Genomic DNA, 20532 nt, shown 5'->3' with positions numbered 1-20532 from the left:
AAAAATTGAAGAAAGAATAGGAACTTAGCAGAGTTGTTACAGAACAGACAAGGACCCTGACCATGGAGGGATCCTTGGGGAAACTATAGGGCTCCATCCATTGGCAGAGCCTCTCTCTTGGTTAGAATTATAGCCTCAAAGCTTACTCTAGGCTATAATCTTCCTGCATTCTCCAAGAAAAGCCAAACAGCTTATACTTTCTGTCACTTTTTCAGGGATGCAGAAAGGATTTAGGAAGGATGAAAGTGTTTAAAACAGTTTGTATATTGGGGTTAATATGTTGTCATTCAGTCATGTCCCACTCTGAGACCCTATGGACTATAAACTGCCAGGCTCCTCTGTCCATGGGATTCTCCAGGCAAGAATATTGGAGTGGGTTTCCATACCTTTCTCCAGGGATCTTCCCAACCCAGGGATTGAACCAAGTGTCCTGCATTGCAAGCAGATTCTTTACTGTCTGCAGTTAATAGTCTGCCTATGTAATTTGCTGTTTAATCCTTTATCTCCCCAGACTGACTGCTGGGCCTCAGGTTCTAATCAGCTCTTCTGACCACTCTTCAAGTCTTTTATAAAAGAAGATGCAACTGTCGTGTAAGTGGGTCTTAAAATGTAAATCCATAGCTTGGAATTGCCAGCCAACTCACTCTAGAAAACACAACTGAACATTTGGTTTTTTTTTGTTTGTTTGTTTGTTTAATTTTATTTTATTTTTAAACTTTACATAACTGTATTAGTTTTGTCAAATATCAAAATGAATCCGCCACAGGTATACATGTGTTCCCCATCCTGAACCCTCCTCCCTCCTCCCTCCCCATTCCATCCCTCTGGGTCGTCCCAGTGCACCAGCCCCAAGCATTCAGTATCGTGCATCAAACCTAGACTGGCAACTCGTTTCATACATGATATTTTACATGTTTCAATGCCATTCTCCCAAATCTTCCCACCCTCTCCCTCTCTCACAGAGTCCATAAGACTGTTCTATACATCAGTGTCTCTTTTGCTGTCTCGTACACAGGGTTCCACCAGCCAGCAGATCCCCATGAACTGCCCCTTCCCATGGGGTTCAAGAGGCACAGAACCTCGGCTAGACTTCTGAGCTGGGGATCCCCACCATGTGGCAGCTGAGGTCTGGAGGGACAGCTGCCAGCAACACCACTGTGTAGACAGAATAGAGATTTGTTCAATGGAAGATTACGTTTGGAAAGACTGCTGTGTTTTGGCTGCCAGGCCTCTGGACATGGCTCAGTCAATCCTGGGTGCAGAGGAACTACCTCCTGGAACACAGATGATGTCTGACCGCCTGGCCCGCTCGGGCGAAGGAGGTACCAGGCATCCAGTGGCGGAAGTGATGCTAGCTCTGCATCATTAGCCCTACACCTGGTGCTGAAAGGTCCTGTCTTGAGTGGTGTCGACACCACCTCCACTCTCCTTACAGTGTTGGAGGCACAATTCCATGGCCACCTACTGAACCTGAGGTTTGACAGCCACACAGCAGGATAGAAAAAGGCACGTAAAGCATGAATTAACGTGGTATGAAAAGCAGAGTCAGGAAAAAGTCCAGGGAGTGAGGAGGCAGGGAGATGCATCCTGTAGGGAAGGAGTGTGACCTGCTGATAGACAGGTGCTGGGCAGATTGACACCCCCATTTTTTTCTGGACTCTGCCGTTTACAGAAGCCCACAGGCAGTCAGTTCCCGCTGGCAGCCTTCAGCTGAGAGGAAGGGAACTTGCAGCTGTTAGAGCAGCAAGTGTTCAAATACAAACATCAGGGTTAAATTTTTCAGCAAATCCCATCACAGTGATGGTCAAGTCCGTCTCACCTTTAGACCTGGATGCTGCCAGCAACACGTAACAGAAACCCTAGTTGCAGGACATGGAAACATGGTACCATTCTCCATCCGGGAGCTTCTCCTGGGGTCACGGTTTCCAAGGTTTGGCTCTAAACATTCTTCTGGTGACGTCCATCTGAGCCAGAGCATTCCTACAGCTCTGCCAGCCATGGCCTGTCTCTGTTTCCTTTGAGCAACCAATCTTCAACCACACCTGCGGGATGTGATGGAGACATCCATCACAAGACATAGACGCATAGACAAGGAGCCCCTCCTCCTAAGGCTGCACCCACCTCCTCCTGGAAATTTAGACAAGACACAAACAGGAGTGGGATGGCGCCTGTAGAATTTAAGTCAGAGATGCAAGTTGATGAAATGGTTTGTCCCCACGTGCAGTTTGAACAAACTCCAGGAGATAGCGGAGGACAGAGGGGCCTGGCATGCTGCAGTCTGTGGGGCTGCAAAGAGTTGGACACCGCTTAGCAACTGAACAACAGCAACCACATGCAGTAAAAACACTCAGAATTTTGCCTGCAGGGAGCAGAAAGCAGATTCCTTGAGATCTATCTTTATATAAAAATAAAAAATTGTTTATTTTTTTCTCATTAGAAAAAGGAGATAAAATAGTTTATATTTTGAAAAGTATACAAATCAGTAAAAAGGAAATGGAAAAGTTCCTGTAACACATTCCTCAGATCACTACCATGATTTTTTTTTTTTTGGATGTATTTACTTCTATGTATGGATAGATAAGTGAAAATTATGATCATGGAATCATGTTTGATATGTAATCCTAAACCAAGCTTTTCCGTTTAGTATTTTCTCCTTTTCTCATGATAAACATGGTTTGTTTTCACTAAACAAAATAAAATATTACAGAAATTTAAAAACAAGTGAAATAAAAAACAAAGTAAGGATCTCTAGGCCACTGTCTCTCATCGTCACCTTTGGATGTTTAATGCATAATCTGACAATTATTTTTCTCTTTTCTAGGTATAGACATAGTTTCAAAGTTTTGTCCTCAGATCTTCCTACGTCACTGTGTTATTCGTAGAGATGGACAAGAATTAGTTAACTCCTTCTCCTATTAAATGTGTTCCTTTCTTTAGATTATGTTGTAGCTTTTGCTAGGACAAAGTTTGTTTCTGGGAAGATCCTTTCGGCTTTGGCTTCATTGTTGATGGTTTTCCTTAGCATAAAGTCTTTGAACTAGAATTAGGAAACTATAGAACAGGATCTTTTTATCAGCTCAAGATATATTCTAAGCTCCCTTCCCAAAATATTATGAGCTCTTTCTATACTAGTGTAAACATTTCATAGCAATTTTAACCAATTTAAGATGTTCTGATTTAGTTCTGATATTTTTGACATTTTAGGTAGTTAAATCCTTCTATTTTGTTTTCCTTTTGTTTTCTTTCATATATATTCATTGAAAGCCCTTCTCCAACATTAAGACATCTGGACTTACATGTATTTTTCCATATTGTAAAAAAATAATAATTTTTACTTTTTCCATTCAGTTCCTTACTCCAAGTAGAATTTACTTTACTAAGTCCTGTAATGTGAGATTGTTTTGTTTTTTTTTTCTGTTTCCAAAGCAAATAAGTAAGTGTTCAGCACCAATTTCTGAATATTGTATTCCATGATAAGTGATGTTTCTTCCATCACTTACTCAATCCAAGGCACCCATTTCTGGTCCATTGGCCCATTGTTGACTTCACACCATTGCTACCTCTGACTTTTTGTAGCTCAGAGCATAGCAGGTAAGCAGGTGGATGCTAAAAAAAAAAACAAAACTGCATGGTGCTATGCAAATACCTGCTGTTGATTGTGTGACTTTGTGAATAGGCACTAAAAGCCTTCTGACTTCTACTGAAAGGGGATATCATGGTTCTTTTTGCATGAAGTTTTTGGAAGCAGGGAACTGTGACAGCTCAGGAAAGATAACATAGGGTGTTTGTAGGGGTTCATTTCAAGGGCTAGTTGTGTGTGTATGTTTAGTTGCTAAGTCATCTCCAACTCTTTGCAACCCCATGGACTGTAACCCATCAGGCTCCTCTGTCCATGGGATTTCCCAGGCAAGAATACTGGAGTGGATTGCCATTTCCTTCGCCAGGGGATCTTCTTGACCCAGGGATCAAACCAAAGTCTCCTACATTGCAGGCAGATTCTTTACCACTGAGCTACCGGGGAAGCCCAAGGACTAGTTATAAGAGTTAGTTACAAGGGCGAGTTCCAAGTCATTGCTACTATAATAGTCTCCACTCTAGCTGGTAGCAGGCGCAATGCTCAGTGGTTCTCGTCTTCTGCTTTTGTAAAAATCTTGGCTATTTTTGCATGGTTATCTTTTCAGAAAAATCTCTCTGATCTTCCAAGAAAATTCCATCAAAATTTTGATGAAGAGTATGAAGCTGATGCAGTCATTTGGGGAAAACTGACTTTGTGCCATGACCCATCACTTTCTGTACCGCATGGCATATTTTTCCAGCCTAAGATTTTATTTATAATATTTATAAATAAATAAATATTATAATAATATTTATATTCAAGTAATTCTAAAGGTGCATATGAGATGCTTTTGAACATTTATTCCTAATGTCATTTCTATGGGTTTTTGGGGGGAAGTGGGGAATTGGCTTTTCTTTTTATTTTTGCTCCCATGACTCATTTTTCTCATGTTTTCAAATAACATGGCTTATAGTCAGAAAGATATAATTGTGTATTTGCTTTTATATTTGAACAGCATTGCCTGATTTGGGTATTAGTACTAAAATTTTGACTGCTTTTTCAGGCTTTCTAAAAATTCAGATCAGTTCAGTCACTCAGTCATGTCCCACTCTTTGCAACCCCATGGACTGTAGCACACCAGCCTCCCCTGTCCATTACCAACTCCCAGAGCTTGCTCAAACTCATATCCACCATGTCAGTGATGCCATGCAACCATCTCATCCTCTGTCATTCCCTTCTCTTCCTGCCTTCAATCTTTCCCAGCATCAGGGTATTTTCCAGTGAGTCAGTTCGCATGAGGTGGCCAAAGAATTGGAGTTTCAGCTTCAGCATCAGTCCTTCCAATGAATATTCAGGACTGATATCCTTTAGGACTGACTGGTTGGATCTTCTTGCAGTCCAAGGGACTCTCAAGAGTCTTCTCCAACATCACAGTTCAAAAGCATCGATTCTTCCACACTCAGCCTTCTTTATAGTCCAAATCTCACGTGCATACATGACTACTGGAAAAACCATAGTTTTGACTAGATGGACCTTTGTCAGCAAAGTCATATCTCTGCTTTTTAATATGCTGTCTCGATTGGTCATAGCTTTTCTTCGAAGGAGCAAACGTCTTTTAATTTCATGGCTGCAGTTACCACCTGCAGTGATTTTGGAGCCCAAGAAAATAAAGTCTCTCACTATTTCCATTGCTTCCCCATTTATTTGCCATGAAGTGATGAGACTGGATGCCATGATCTTAGTTTTTTGAATGTTGAGTTTTAATCCAACTTTCTCACTCTCCTCTTTCACTTTTAGCAAGAAGCTCTTTAGGTCCTCTTCACTTTCTGACATAGGGGTGGTATCGTCTGCGTATCTGAGGTTATTGATATTTCTCCTGGCAATCTTGATTCTAGCTTGTGTTTCATCCAGCCTGGCATTTCACATGATGTACTCTGCATATAAGTTTCTAAGCAGGGTGACAATATACAGCCTTGACGTATTCTTTTCCCAATTTGGAACCAGTCCATTGCTCCATGTCCAGTTCTAACTGTTGCTTCCTGACCTGCATACAGATTTCTTAAAGAGGCAGGTCAGGTGGTCTGGTATTCCCATGTCTTTAAGAATTTTCACAGTTTGTGGTGATCCACACAGTCAAAGGCTTTGGCATAATCAATAAAGCAGATGTAGATGTTTTTCTGGAATTCTCTTGCTTTTTCGATGATCCCATGGATGTTGGCAATTTGATCTCTGGTTCCTCTGCCTTTTCTAAAACCAGCTTGAACATCTGAAAGTTCATGGTTCACATATTGTTGAAGCCTGGCTTGGAGAATTTTGAGTGTTACTTTGCTACCGTGTGAGATGAGTGCAGTTGTGTGGTAGTTTAAACATTCTTTGGCACTGCCTTTCTTTGGGATTGGAATGAAACTGACCTTTTCCAGTCCTGTGGCCACTGCTGAGTTTTCCAAATTTGCTGACATATTGAGTGCAGCACTTTCACAGCATCATTTTTCAGGATTTGAAATAGCTCAACTGGAATTCCATCACCTCCACTAGCTTTGTTCATTTGATACTTCTTAAGGGAAGGGCCGCTTGACTTCACATTCCAGGATGTCTGACTCTAGGTGAGTAATCACACCATCGTGGTTATCTGGGTCATGGAGATCTTTTTTGTATAGTTCTTCTGTGTATTCTTGTCACCTCTTCTTAATATCTTCTGCTTCTGTTAGGTCCATATCATTTCTGTCCTTTATTGTGCCCATCTTTTCATGAAATATTCTCTTAGTATCTCTAATTTTCTTGAAGAGATCTCTAGTCTTTCCCATTCTATTGTTTCCCTCTATTTCTTTGCATTAATCACTAAGGAAGGCTTTCTTATCTCTCCTTGCTATTCTTTGGAGCTTTGCATTCAAATGGGTATATCTTTCCTTTTCTCCTTTGCCTTTTCCTTCCCTTCTTTTCTCAGCTATTTGTAAGGCCTCCTCAGAAAATCATTTTGCCTTTTTGCATTTCTTTTTCTTGGGGGTGGTTTTGATCACTGCCTCCTGTGCAATGTCACAAACTTCTGTCCATAGTTCTTCAGGCACTCTATCAGATCTAATCCCTTGAATCTATTTGTCACTTGCACTGTATAATTGTAAGGGATTTGATTTTGGTCATAACTGAATGGTCTAGTGGCTTTCCCTACTTTCTTCAATTTAAGTCTGAATTTGGCAATTAGGTGTTCATGATCTGAGCCACAGTCAGCTCCTAGTCTTGTTTTTGCTGACTGTATAGAGCTTCTTCATCTTTGGCTACAAAGAATATAATCCATCTGATTTCAGTATTGACTATCTGCTGCTGCTAAGCCACTCCAGTCGTGTCTGACTCTGTGTGACCCCATAGACGGCAGCCCACCAGGCTCCCCCATCCCTGGGATTCTCCAGGCAAGAACACTGGAGTGGGTTGACATTTCCTTCTCCAATGCATGAAAGTGAAAAGTGAAAGGGAAGTCACTCAGTCATGTCTGACTCTTTGCAATCCCATGGACTGCAACCTACCAGGCTCCTCCATCCATGGGGTTTGCCAGGCAAGAGTACTGGAAATCTGGTGATGGCCATTATGAGGTTGCTATTAACCCCATCATAGAGCTGCCAAGCAGATGACCCACAAACTGCCAAACAATTATACCAAAGAAATTCTCACACTGTTAAGAAAGTTCTAGGACCCACAAGAGATTTCCCAACCTGGGAATCTGGCAAAGGGACTGAGAACCCCCAGGCAACTTTACTCTGGAGGCAAGTGGAATTTGATTACAGAACTTACACAAGCATGGGGAAACAGACTCTTGAAGGGCACAAGCAAAACCTTGTGTGCACCAGATCACAGGAGAAAGGAGAAGTGACCCCACAAGAGACTGATCCAGACTTGCCTGTGAGTGTCCAGAAGTCTTCAGCAGAGGTGTGGGTTGGCAGTGGCCTGCTGCAGGGTTGGGGACACTGAGTGCAGCAGTGTATGCATGGGACTTTTTGAAGGAGGTTGCCATTATCTTCATTACCTCCACCATTGTTTGGTTTCAGGCCAAACAACAGGGAGGAAACAGAGCCCAGCCCATCAATAGAAGATTGGATTAAAGATTTACTGAGCATGGCCCCACCCATCAAAACAAGACCAGTTTCCCCCACAGTCAGTCTCTCCCATCAGGGAGCTTCCATAAGCCTCTTATCCTTATCAGACACAATGAAAACCACAATCACAGAAAACTAATCAAACTGATCACATGGACCACTCAGTGAAACTATGAGTCATACCGTATAGGGCCACCCAAGATGGACAGGTCATGGTGGAGAGTTCTGACAAAACATGGTCCAGTGGAGAAGGGAACGGCAAACCACTTCAGTATTCTTGCCTTGAGAACCCCATGAACAGTATAAAAAGGCAAAAAGATATGACACTTGAAAGATGAACTCCTCAGGTTGGTAGATGCCCAATATGCTACTGGTGATCGATGGAGAAATAAGTCCATAAAGAATGAAGAGATAATGTCAAAGAGAAAACAACACTCAGATGTGGATGTAACTGGTGATGGAAGTAAAGTCTGATGCTGTAAAGAGCAATATTGCATAGGAACCTGGAATGTTAGGTCCATGAATCAAAGTAAATTGAAAGTGGTCAAGCAGGAGATGGCAAGAGTGAACGTCAACATTTTAGGAATCAGTGAACTAAAATGGACCAGAATGGGTGAATTTAATTCAGATGACTATTATATCTACTACTGTGATATCTACTACTGCAAGAATCCCTTAGAAGAAATGGAGTAGCCCTCACAGTCAACAAAAGAGTTCAAAATGCAGTACTTTGGTGCAGTCTCAAAAATGACAGAATGATCTCTGTTCGTTTCCAAGACAAACCATTCAATATCACAGTAATCCAACTCTATGCCATGACCAGTAATGCTGAAGAAGCTGACGTTGAATGGTTCTATGAAGACCTACAAGACCTTCTAGAACTAACACTCAAAAAAGATGTCCATCATGGGGGACTGGAATGCAAAAGCAGGAAGTCAGGTGATACCTGGAGTAACAGGCAAATTTGGCCTTGGAGTACAAACCAAAGCAGAGCAAAGGCTAACAGAGTTTTGCCAAGAGAACACACTGGTCATAGGAAACACCCCTTTCCAAAAACACAAGAGAAGACTCTACACATGGACATCACCAGATGGACAATACCAAAAAATTCAGATGTCATCTTCAAATAAATAATATCTGTGTGGTTCCCTGTCTGTAGTCTAAGCCCCTCCTCTTTGTTATCATCTGAGAGAATCAGCTAATATACTAGAATGGCACTGAAAACAGTAGTGTGGGTAGTCGTTCTGGATATAAGGTGTCACAAGAGCCCTTTCTTTACCTCTGTCCCTGCCACCTGCCAAATGATCATGTGTCCCTGATACCCTGTGCCAGTTTTTTCATTATGACCAACGTAGATAGCATATTCAAAAGCAGAGACATTACTTTGTCAACAAATGTCCATCCAGTCAAGGCTATGGTTTTTCCTGTGGTCATGTATGGATGTGAGAGTTGGACTGTGAAGAAAGCTGAGCACTGAAGAATTGATGCTTTTGAACTGTGGTGTTGGAGAATACTCTTGAGAGTCCCTTGGACTGCAAGGAGATTCAACCAGTCCATTCTAAAGGAGATCAGCCCTGGGTGTTCTTTGAAAGGAATGATGCTGAAGCCGAAACTCCAGTACTTTGGCCACCTCATGCGAAGAGCTGACTCATTGGAAAAGACTCTGATGCTGGGAGGGGTTGGGGGCAGGAGGAGCAGGGGATGACAGAGGATGAGATGGCTGGATGGCATCACCAACTCGATGGACATGAGTTTGAGTGAACTCCACAAGTTGGTGATGGACGGGGAGGCCTGGCGTGCTACAATTCATGGGGTCACAAAGAGTTGGACACGACTGAGCGACTGAACTGAACTGAACTGAACTGAAGGCAAATATTAGTAGCACTTGCCTTGGAGGTAAGTCTTTGCCCAGTGGCTGATTAGTCATCCTGCAATTCATTGCTCCATCAGTCTACACCTGCTCTCCTTCCTTCCCACCTATACCCACTGGACCTTTTCTTTCCACCTAGACTCCTCCCTGTCTTTTTTTTTTTTTTTTTTAAATAATAGAACTATTTTATTAAACATATGAATGTACTTATTGTGTATAACACGCATTTCTTTCTTTCCTCTGCCCCAGGAAGCCAGTGCTCTAGAACCCCATGTTTATAAAAACACACTTTGGCAGCTATTATGACAAGGTGAAAAAAGTGAAATTCTGAAAGTAACAATACATAACCAAAGTGGGGAACAAAAAAAGGCAGAGGGGAGTGGGCCCAGTGCTGCTCATCTTCTCTCAAGAGGAAACAATTTAAGAATAGAAACTCTTGAGCATTATTTAAGCAGTACTGCCCAACTCTCTTGGTAGCATCTCTTGTTCAATTCCATTTATCTTGATGTTGTAACTAACTAATCTGTTACTTCTTTAAGAAATTCTGCCCTGGTTTATATCGTTTTGAGTGGCCCATATCCCTTTGAGCTTCAAAAACACAGAAGTCGCTCAGTCGTGTCCGACTCTTTGCGACCCCATGGACTGTAGCCCACCAGGCTCCTCAGTCCATGAGATTTTCCAGGCATGAATAATGGAGTGGGTTGCCATTTCCTTCTCCTCTTCCCTGTCTTTTTTACAGCTGGGTCCCTCAGGGGAGGCCCTTATTTCTGGAGCCAGTTTTTATCTTTCCAAAACTCTTCACTTTTTCCCTCTCTCAACAAAGGACAGATGTTGCATGTCCACATGGCTGAGCTGGGAGCCTGCCCTGAGGTTCAACTTGCAGTTGAGGGTTGAGAGGAAGAATTGAAATGCTTCTGTGGTCTGGGAAATTCAGAATGGTGAAATCTTATAAAGATCTTCAGTACTGGAAATTCTGGGAAAACGTGGCCTGACTTTGGACCCAGTGATTTTAGGGAATCTTAAATATAAACCATGATGAATTAGCAGAGGATTTTTGGTCATACTATTGCCACATACTAATATTCCAGATCCTGACCAAAAGCTGGGATGATTGTATTAGCCACAAACGTTTCTTCTCTTTGCCTCTTTTTACTTACTTCTATCTAAAAACTAGGTAAGTTGAAATTCAGTTGAGCACTTTGGTCTTGGTCTGCTGCCACATCTGGTCATCTTCATGGTTTATCTTTGTGATTCTCAGCCCACAGGAAACAAGAGGTATATAGCCCTCGAATGTAAGATTAATTTGACCCTGATCTCATTTCCCTTCGATTTAGCAGTTCCTTGATGATGTGTCAGTCCATCAATCAGGACCATGAGCAAGACATATGACAGTAAGTTGGATGAAGCTGAGAGATAGATCTAATAATATCCTTCTTACCATGTTTTCTCTTTGAGCCTAAAACTGTATTCTTAGGTAAAAGACTCAAAAGTCAGAGTAAATCCTCCTGATGACTTGCTTTAAAGTTGGGGTTGGGTGGCAGGTGTTGAGACTGGGAGGGAGGTGGATCTGGAGCCTAAGGGGCCAAGCAAATCCCAAGGCTGCCTGCAGCTGCTGTTAAGAATTCAGGCATCACAATCTCCTAATTCATTCTCACCTTAGTATCCATACGTTTGTTCTCTACATCTGTGTGTCTATTCTGCTCTGCAAATAGGTTCATCTGTACTGTTTTTCTAGACTCCACATATATGTATTAATATATGATATTTGTTTTCCTTTTTCTTACTTCGCTCTGACATATATACACTACTATGTGTAAGGTAACTAATCAGAACCTACTATATAGCATAGAAAACTTTACTCAATTCTCTGTGGTGACCTAAGCAGGAAGAAAATCCAAAAAAGAAGAGATTTATGTATTCATATAGCTGATTCACTTGATGTACAACAGAAACTAACACAACATTGCAAAACAATTACACTCCAAAAAATTTTCTAAAAAAAATTTTTTTTAATTCATGGAACTTGGGGTTCCTGGCTCCTTTCACCTACTGCTGTGTGACCACAGGCAATTATCTTACCTTCTCTGTCCCTCATTTCCACACCCGTAACACGGGGATGATAATAAGACGCACAGGATTAGTACAAGAATTAAATGAGTTAAGGTGTACAGAATGCTGAGAACAATGCCTGTTCTCATTCCTGTTTGTTAAAATGTTCCAGGAAGTTGCTGGGGCTTTAGGCAGCATCAAGACAAGGGCTATGTTTTTCATTTTATGGAGGTGATGTGAGGGTGGGTCCAGGTGTTTGCAGGGGCTGCTGAGGGAGCCTGGGGTCATCCCAGCCCTAAGAAGTGATGTCAGAGGTATATGAGGAAGGGAAGCTCAGAAAGAACATCAGTGGTCAGTCCAGGGCACAGCAACAGAATCCAACAGATGCAAGGAGGAGCCCATGGACCAGTCCATCATGCCCAGGCCAGGTTGGCAGGTGCATTTCCCAAGCAAACAGAGAAAATTCTGTTGCTGGTAACACTACTGTGTCACAGCAAGGATAAATGAGCCAACAGAAGGCAGGAAAACACTTTTTTCTCATCTTTGTTCTCCAATTGTGGAAGTTCAAAAGCAACAACTGTGGAAAAGGAGATTCCACCAAATATAGAAGCACACTATTCATATGGAGTGAGTTACATGAAAAATAAATCTCCCTTTGCTGACGAAAATGTATCGTATTCAACAATCATTTCAACATCGAAGTAAAACATGACCCATTGCGATATTTCTGGGTTTTTTTCTGACAGTTTTTGAAGTGACAATTAAAATTCATCATGCGCTGTGCTGTTCTAAGTCTCTTCAGTCATGTCCAACTCTTTGAGACCCCATGGACTGTAACCCTCAAGGCTCCTCTGTCCATGGAATTCTCCAGGCAAGAATACTGGAGTGGGTTGCCACTACCTCCTCCAGGGGATCTTCCTGACCCAGGGATTGAACCTGCGTCTCTATGTCTCCTGCTTTGGCAAGTGAGTTCTTTACCACTAAAGCCACCTGGGAAGCCCCCACTGATCTCAGATCCCCATATAATGGAAAAGTTTGAGATATTGGAAATAATGGAAAAGTTTGAGACATTGCATGAAGTGCCACATTTTGGCACAGAGCCACAAAGCAAGCAGAGCTGTTGGGAAAATGGAGCCAATAGCTTTGTTCAAGGCAGGGCTGCCACAAGACCTTCGATTTGTCAAAAAAGCAGTATTTGCAAAGTGCAGTAAAGCAAAGCACATTAAAATGAAGTCTGCCTATGTGAGAAGGAATAACGGGAAATGATGGGGAATTTCAGTTCATGGTAAGGAACATTTAAATAGATCTAAAAAGAATAGATGTGATTAGGTACATTTGGAAGTATAAGCCAACTTTTAAGCCATTTTGAAAGTCATCAAAGCATGTTTATGGATTGCGCTATAAGAAAAGCAGCAGTTTTACCAGCAAAATTTTCTTCTTCAAAAATGCAAAATGTTGCGCTTCAGTGGAGTTTGAAATCTAGTCTTGACTTAAATACTACCCCAAAGAGCAATTGTAGGTACATTTCCTTCTCTGGAACAATGAACAAGTCTTGAAAAGTTATGGAGCTAACCAGGGATCTTTGGGGAAATGCCTTATAAGTCCCCAGGAAAAGCCAGAAGAGATTTTGCCATTTTTGCCTATTTCACCTTTTAAAAGATCATTTCCTTTCCAACACTTGCAGTAGAGTAGTCCCAGCCCGGGTTAGAGAAGCTCTATTTCATACTTAGAAAGGGTGAAACTCCCCATGGGGTTCCCAGATTCTAACTGTCTTGTAGATTTTAATTGAAACAGAAATTGCTCCTTTGGGCTGAGCTGATGGTTTGCAGAAATGTGAAGTCCTGGGGACCAGCTGGGGCAGTTGGGTAAGGTGGCTCTCTGCTCATGTAGAGAAGCTCAGACAGTATCACTTCTCACTGTCTTCCAGCTCATATTTAGAGTGAGGATGTGAGGCTGCTGTTGGTGGGGAAAAGAGTGGAGATTAAGACACTTTGAAGTCAGTAATACGAACAAGGTTTTGGGAATCGAGGCAGATGAATTCACCAAAAAACATGACAAAATGCTACAGAAATTTGCCCCTAAATAATCTATCCTTTGATTAAAATCAAGTTGTTCTGGATTCCTTAGCTCTACTCTTTTCCTACTCCCAATTTTTCTAAACAACATTTTATAGAAATGTACCTTTAAACAACAATAATATTGGCTATCATTTGCTGAGCTCATGCTCTGTTTAGCATAATATAGCTTATGCTAAAACGGTCATATAGTTCAACTAATCCTCACTAGATTTCTAGGCTGTGGCTACTAGTATGACCCCAAGTTCACCAGCAGAGACCTTAAGTCCCAGAGAACATACATGAATTTCTCAAAATCCCTGAGCTCTGAAGTGGCAGAGCTAGGGTTTAAATTTAAGGCTCTTGTTATTTCAAAGCCACTGCTCTTGATCTCCAAATTACATCATCATCTATGTTAATGAAGGTTACCATACTATAAAGCCATAGATGTTTTTGAGTGGTGTGAGATGGGATGATTGTAATCCTTGCCCTGTCTGCATTTGAAAAGACAACATAGTGTTAAAAAAAAAAAAAAAGGCCATGCTAAAAATTGTATTTTGATACAATGCTTCCTTAGAACAAACAAATTTAGGGCCAATTAATGTTGGGATCCACAGTGATCATAAGCAGAGTGAATGTCCCTGAAAGTCTGGCAGTGAAACAATGTTTAATGTGAGTAAATGTAATTAACTTTACCATCAATATTTTGGGAAGAATTGATCCACAAGGTAAAAATTACACACAGTGATAATCATTATCTCATGAAAACAGTGGAAAACTATAACTTACATTCAACAACAAGAGGCTAAATTTATTTATATATTGAAATATTATATAACCATTACAAAGTATGCTTACAAGATCTAAAAAACAGGCTTTATAATAATAAAATAATATACAATTGCTTTAGAAAATACAGAAATAAATGTAAGAAAATTAAAATCAGTAAACCCAATACCCAAAGGTAAAAACTTAACTTTTGGGTGGTTTTTTTTGTGTGTATGTGTGTGTTTGTTACATTATTTTCTATACCCACAGACAATACACAAGCACACATGGAAGCAAAATTGATTTTGTATGTGGATAACACATTTTTAATCCTGTTTTTCCAGTTATTATTTTGTGAACCTTTTCTTGTCTGTATGAATCCATGGCTAAAAGCTGTTGTTTAGCGATAAAATATGCTTGTTTTAATCAATATTTACATTTCTCATTGTTACCAAGTCCACGCCCACTCTGCTCACCACACAACAGGCCAGTATGTCAGCGAACAGGTATTAAGGCAAAGAATAATGACTGTATGTGGAAAGCCAGCGGACTGAGAAGATGGCAGACTAGTGTCTCGAAAAATAATCTAACGGGATCTGGATGCCAGTTTCTTTTACAGAACACAGAGGAGGAGTAGGTGAGGAAGTAAAAAGGCCATTAATCTTGCCAAACTTCTCTTGGCTTGGCCAGCATCGAGGAGGGGGTGTTAGTTTCTTCTTTCTTGTAGCCATTTACAGGTGGACAGGGTCAGGGTGTCTGTCTCCTTGAACAAAGGCACTTTCGTTTAACATTCAAGCAGTCGGGCAGGGTTCCCTGAGGAAAGACATTATGCATTTTAATGAACAAAGCAACAGGAAGCAAAGGCTAAAATAAAAGAAACAGGACTTCCCTGGTGGTCCAGCGGTTGGGAATCCACCTGCCAGTGCCAGTGACATGGGTTCGACCCCTGGTCCGGAAGGATTCTACATGCTGCTGGGCAGCTGAGCCCACACACCACAACCGCTGAACCTGCATCCTAGAGCCTGTGCTCCCTAAGGGGAGAAGTCACCGCAATGGGAAGCCTGTGCACCTTCACTAGAGAGTAGCTCACAGCAACTAGAGAAAGTAGGCATAGCAACGGAAAGCCAGAGCAGCCAAAAATAAATAAATAAAATTTCTAAAAGACTTAATGATTAAAAAAAATTTTTTTAAGTAAAAAAAACAAATCTAACATCTAGTCAGATTTGTTTGTTCTTCCTGTAACATGACTAGCAGAAGTTGTTTCCTGATTCATCTCTCTGCATGTTGTTTCAAACATTGCTGGTCTCCTTGCTAACCCTGGAGTGTTTCCTTTTGGCACTTAAATATTCTGGCCTGGAAATGACTTGTGTCACTTGTGCTCATGACTCATCGTGAGGCATCCAGAGCCCTAGTAGACACTAGGGCTCCAGACAATGCCAGCCACCCCAGTGTCAGGGAGGTGGGAGCTGATAGCATGTGGCAGAGGGTACCACTGGTTGCCCCCAACTCCCAGGCCCACTGCACTCACTGCATTGAGTCAACGCACCTCGTCTAACCATACTCATTGTTGGACAGTTTAAGGTTTTCATTATTTTTAGTCTTACAAAAATACCTGCAACAGATTACATATTAATCTTTGATTCCATCTCTGGTTAGTCCCTTTGGATACATATCTTGCAAGTAAACTATTAGATCAGGGCACACAAATACTGCAATACGCTTCAATTATTTTATCAGTTTTTTTCCAGAGCATTTGCACAAAAAAGTTGCTACCAGCAGCATTGTCAAGTCCAATCAATCTTCAGTTTCACCACCTCTAAATATTGTGTTTTTAGAAGTCTCTGCTAATTTGATACCAGACATAATATTCCACTGTTGTTTTAATTACTTGGTTAATGATATATGAAAATGTTTACTATATGGTAAGAAGTGACAGGGTAAAAGTCAGCTATACAAAGTAATAACCAGGTTGGGGAGAAATCATCGAAAAACTACACAATAGTTTAATGTACTATGATAATTTTTGTCTCCTCTGTACTTTTTATTTGCTAATTTTACTACAATTATCAGAATAGAAGTAATGTTTATTAAATGAATGGTAAAGTAGTATTCCAAATCAGTGAAGAGCAAAAGAATTATTCAATAAATAGGATTGGGAAATTGAATAGCATAAAGCGTAGTATACCTTCACTATAAACATTAATAAATTCCAGAATAACACCTGCATATAAATAAGCAAGTAAATAAATAAATCTCAATGCAATTGTGTTATAATAAAATGTCCAATTAAAACCGGTAAGAAAGAATTCCTTAAGCAGTATAAAAAACACAGAAAAGATTTGTTCTCATAAACCTTTAAAATGTATAGAACAGTCTTGTGGACTCTGTGGGAGAGGGTGAGGATGGGATGATTTGGGAAAATGGCATTGAAACATGTATAATATTATATGTGAAATGAATCGCCAGACCTGGGTCGATGCATGATACAGGATGCTCGGGGCTGGTGCACTGGGATGACCCAGAGGGATGGTACGGGGAGGGAGGTGGGAAGGGGGTTCAGGATCGGGAACACGTGTACACCCGTGGCGGATTCATGTTGATGTATGGCAAAACCAATACAATATTGTAAATTAATTAGCCTCCAATTAAAACAAAGAAATTTATATTAAAAAATTAAAATTAAAAAAATTAAACAGTGTGGGGACATCTGTGTGGTCCAGTGGTTAGAACCCCATGCTTCCACTGCAGGAGGTGGGGTTCAATTCCTGGGGAACTAAGATTCTGTGTGCCGCACAGCATGGCCAAAATAAATAAATAAAATTAAAACAGTGGAATAATAAAAGTCAACAAAGATTAACAGATATCTGTTAATGAGAAACAGATAACAGAATAAGAAACAGAATAACAGAATGAGATAACAGAATGAGAAAATGTGTTAATATGTGTTATATGTATAGAACTAGTGTCCAGAATATATCTAGAATCTCTACAAATCAATAGACAAATGGTAAAAATGAATCCTGATATAATTAGCACAATGCAAATTAAAACTATCAACTATTACTTTGGGATCTTTCCTACTCTTTTGAAAAAAAAAAAAAAAAAGATAACAAATAATGTTGGTTGCTAGAAATGCTGGCAAAGTCTTCCTGGATGGAAATTTAGCAGCATTTATTAAAATGTCATATACATTCCCCCAGCACAACATTTCGCTTTTAGGTATGTCAATTAGAGATGCTGCCACATTACACACAAAAAGTATAAAAGAATATTTGTTGTAAGTTTATAATAATAAAAGACTGGAATCAACCTAAACATCCATGGATGTCGAATGGCAAAGTAAATTAGCATTCATTGATGCTATGGAATATTAGCTTGTAATTTAAAAATGAGTTATATCTCTATGTAAGGAAATGAAAAAATACCCAAGACATATCATGAAATGAAAAAAAAAAAGTTACAAAGTGATCTATCAGGTTTGTTCTCCTTTTCAATGTGTCAGAGCACAGAGGTGAGAGTGTGGGCTCTGGACCCAGACTGCCTGCACTCCTGTCCTGCAAGCATGCTTTGGGCACATTCTTCAGCCTCCCTGGTCTTGGTCTTAACATTTCTAGGACTGGTGCCATGACAGTGCCCATCGCCTAAGGCTACTCTGATTATCAGATGAATGAAACACAGTCAGGCAGTTCAGTCACTCAGTCATGTCCAACTCTTTGCAACCCCATGGACTGCAGCACGCCAGGCTTCCCTGTCCATCACCAACTCCTGGAGATTGCTCAAACTCATGTCCATCGAGCCATCCAACCATCTCATCCTCTGTCATCCCCTTCTCCTTTTTCCTTCAAACTTTCCCAGCATCAGGGTCTTTTCCAGTGAGTCAGTTCTTCGCATCAGGTAGCCAAAGTATTGGGGTTTCAGCTTCAGCATCAGTCCTTCCAATGAATATTCATGACTGATTTCCTTTAGGACAGACTAGTTGGATCTCCTTGCAGTCCAAGGGACTCTCAAGAGTCTTCTTTAGCACCACAGTTCAAAAGTATCAATTCTTCAGTGCTCAGCTTTCTTTATGGTCCAACATTCACACCCATACATGACAACTGGAAAAACCATAGTTTTGACTAGACAGACATTTGTCGGCAAAGTCATGTCTCTGCTTTTTAATATGCTGTCTAGGTTGGTCATAACTTTCTTCCAAGGAGCAAGCGCCTTTTAATTTCATGGCTGCAGTCACCATCTGCAGTGATTTTGGAGCCCAAGAAAATAACATCTCTCACTGTTCAGTGCTTACAAAAATCTCAGGCACATTGCAAGTGTGTTAGCTACCCATTTAGTTAAAAATAAAAACATACAAACCAAGATAGAATGGTTTGCCCACATATACCATATACATTCTTGTAAATAGAATGAAGAAAGTATGAGAGATTTAGAAATTGTGAACCTTGGTACCTTCAGAGCCAGAAAGTGGACAGAGGATGAAGCTGAGAAATTGGCTTTTATTTTGTGTGAACTGTCAGCAAGGCTACCCAAAGTGGTGTATGTATCTGTTATTTGAGCCATCAAAAAATGCCAGTGATGGTTAAAATGTTTTAATTTAATGCATAGAATTGGTCTCCTCACGTTTAGTTCTTACTTCTCTGAAATCCTTTTATAACCATGCATATGTGAGAGATTTACCATTAATTTATTCCATGATCTACAGCATCCTGACTGATGTCTATCATTATGCAGTTGACTTAAGGAGCATATTTCTTTCAACATATTCAACATTCCACTAATTTTTACTGAACAGCTCCTATGTTCCAGACACTGAAGTAGGTCATGGAATTTTTTTAAAAAAATTTATTTGGAATAATAATAGATTTTTGGGGAATAGTAACAAAAATAATAATAATAATAGTTTTTGTGTTGTGTTAGTTTCTACCGTCCAGTAAAGTTGATTGGCTATACCTATACATATATCCCCTCCTTTTTGGATTTCCTTCCCATTTAGGTCACCACAGAGCATTGAGTACAGTTCCCTGTGCTATAAGTAGGTTCTCATTAGTTATCTATTTACTATATGGTATCAGTAGTGTATATAAGTCAATCCCAATTCATCTCACCACCGCTCTTTCCCCCTTGGTATCCATGTTTGTTCTCTACCTCCGTATCTCTGTTTCTGCTTTGTAAATAAGATCATCTATACCAATTTTTTCAGATGCCTCATATATGCATGGAGAAGGCAATGGCACCCCACTCCAGTACTCTTGCCTGGAAAATCCCATGGATGGAGGAGCCTGGAAGGCTGCAGTCCATGGGGTTGCTTAGGGTCAGACACGACTGAGCGACTTCACTTCCACTTTTTACTTTCATGCATTGGAGAAGGAAATGGCAACCCACTCCAGTGTTCTTGCCTGGAGAATCCCAGGGACAGGGAAGCCTGGTGGGCTGCTGTCTATGGGGTCGCACAGAGTTGGACGCAACTGAAGTGAATTAGCAGCAGCATATATGCATTAATATATGGTGTTTGTTTTTCTCTTTCGGTAATGGGATTTTAAAAGTTAATATAATCAAGTCAGGTTCCCAGCAAAGTAGAAGGGTCTTGAGCTACCAACCTCTTGACAGTGTGATGCTTGGGACAGAGATGCACAGGGAACTCAGGGAAAGCCAGGAGAGTTCATGCAAAAGCAGAGTCCTGAGCTCTTGCCCACCATCCAGTCCCAGCCCCAGACACTGCTGAGGGCATGAAGATGTTGGGTAGGAGGCAGAGTTCTGGAAGACGAAAGAAAGTGAGGAACAGATGGAGACAGGTGTGGGTATGAAGGCTGACAGCAGGGCTGGCCTCCATGGGGCAACTAGTCGCTGCCTCCTTTCCTTTCCCAGGGCTCAGGGGTCCAGATATGGCCCTTTCCAGGCAATTGACCTGAATAGATAAATAAAACTCACCATAACCACTCCAAAAAGTACAGGATCAAAGGAAGTGCCTGGTATTAATACCTGTTTTGATGTCAAGTGATCCTGTGAATAAGCCTGTTCTTATGTCAACAGTCTGAACCCTTGACAAAAATTAAAATTTGGGCTAAGTCGGTAAGATCAGATGTTGCCCTTTGTCATTTCACAGACTTTCATGTGAGACTCTTGTTAGTATCTTCTGAGGAAGCCACCCCTACA

The sequence above is a fragment of the Bubalus kerabau genome, chromosome 13 (genome assembly GCF_029407905.1).
Source record: "Bubalus kerabau isolate K-KA32 ecotype Philippines breed swamp buffalo chromosome 13, PCC_UOA_SB_1v2, whole genome shotgun sequence".
Lineage (NCBI taxonomy): Eukaryota > Metazoa > Chordata > Mammalia > Artiodactyla > Bovidae > Bubalus > Bubalus kerabau.
The sequence above is the reverse complement of the archived record's forward strand: the minus strand, read 5'-3'. Positions refer to the sequence as shown.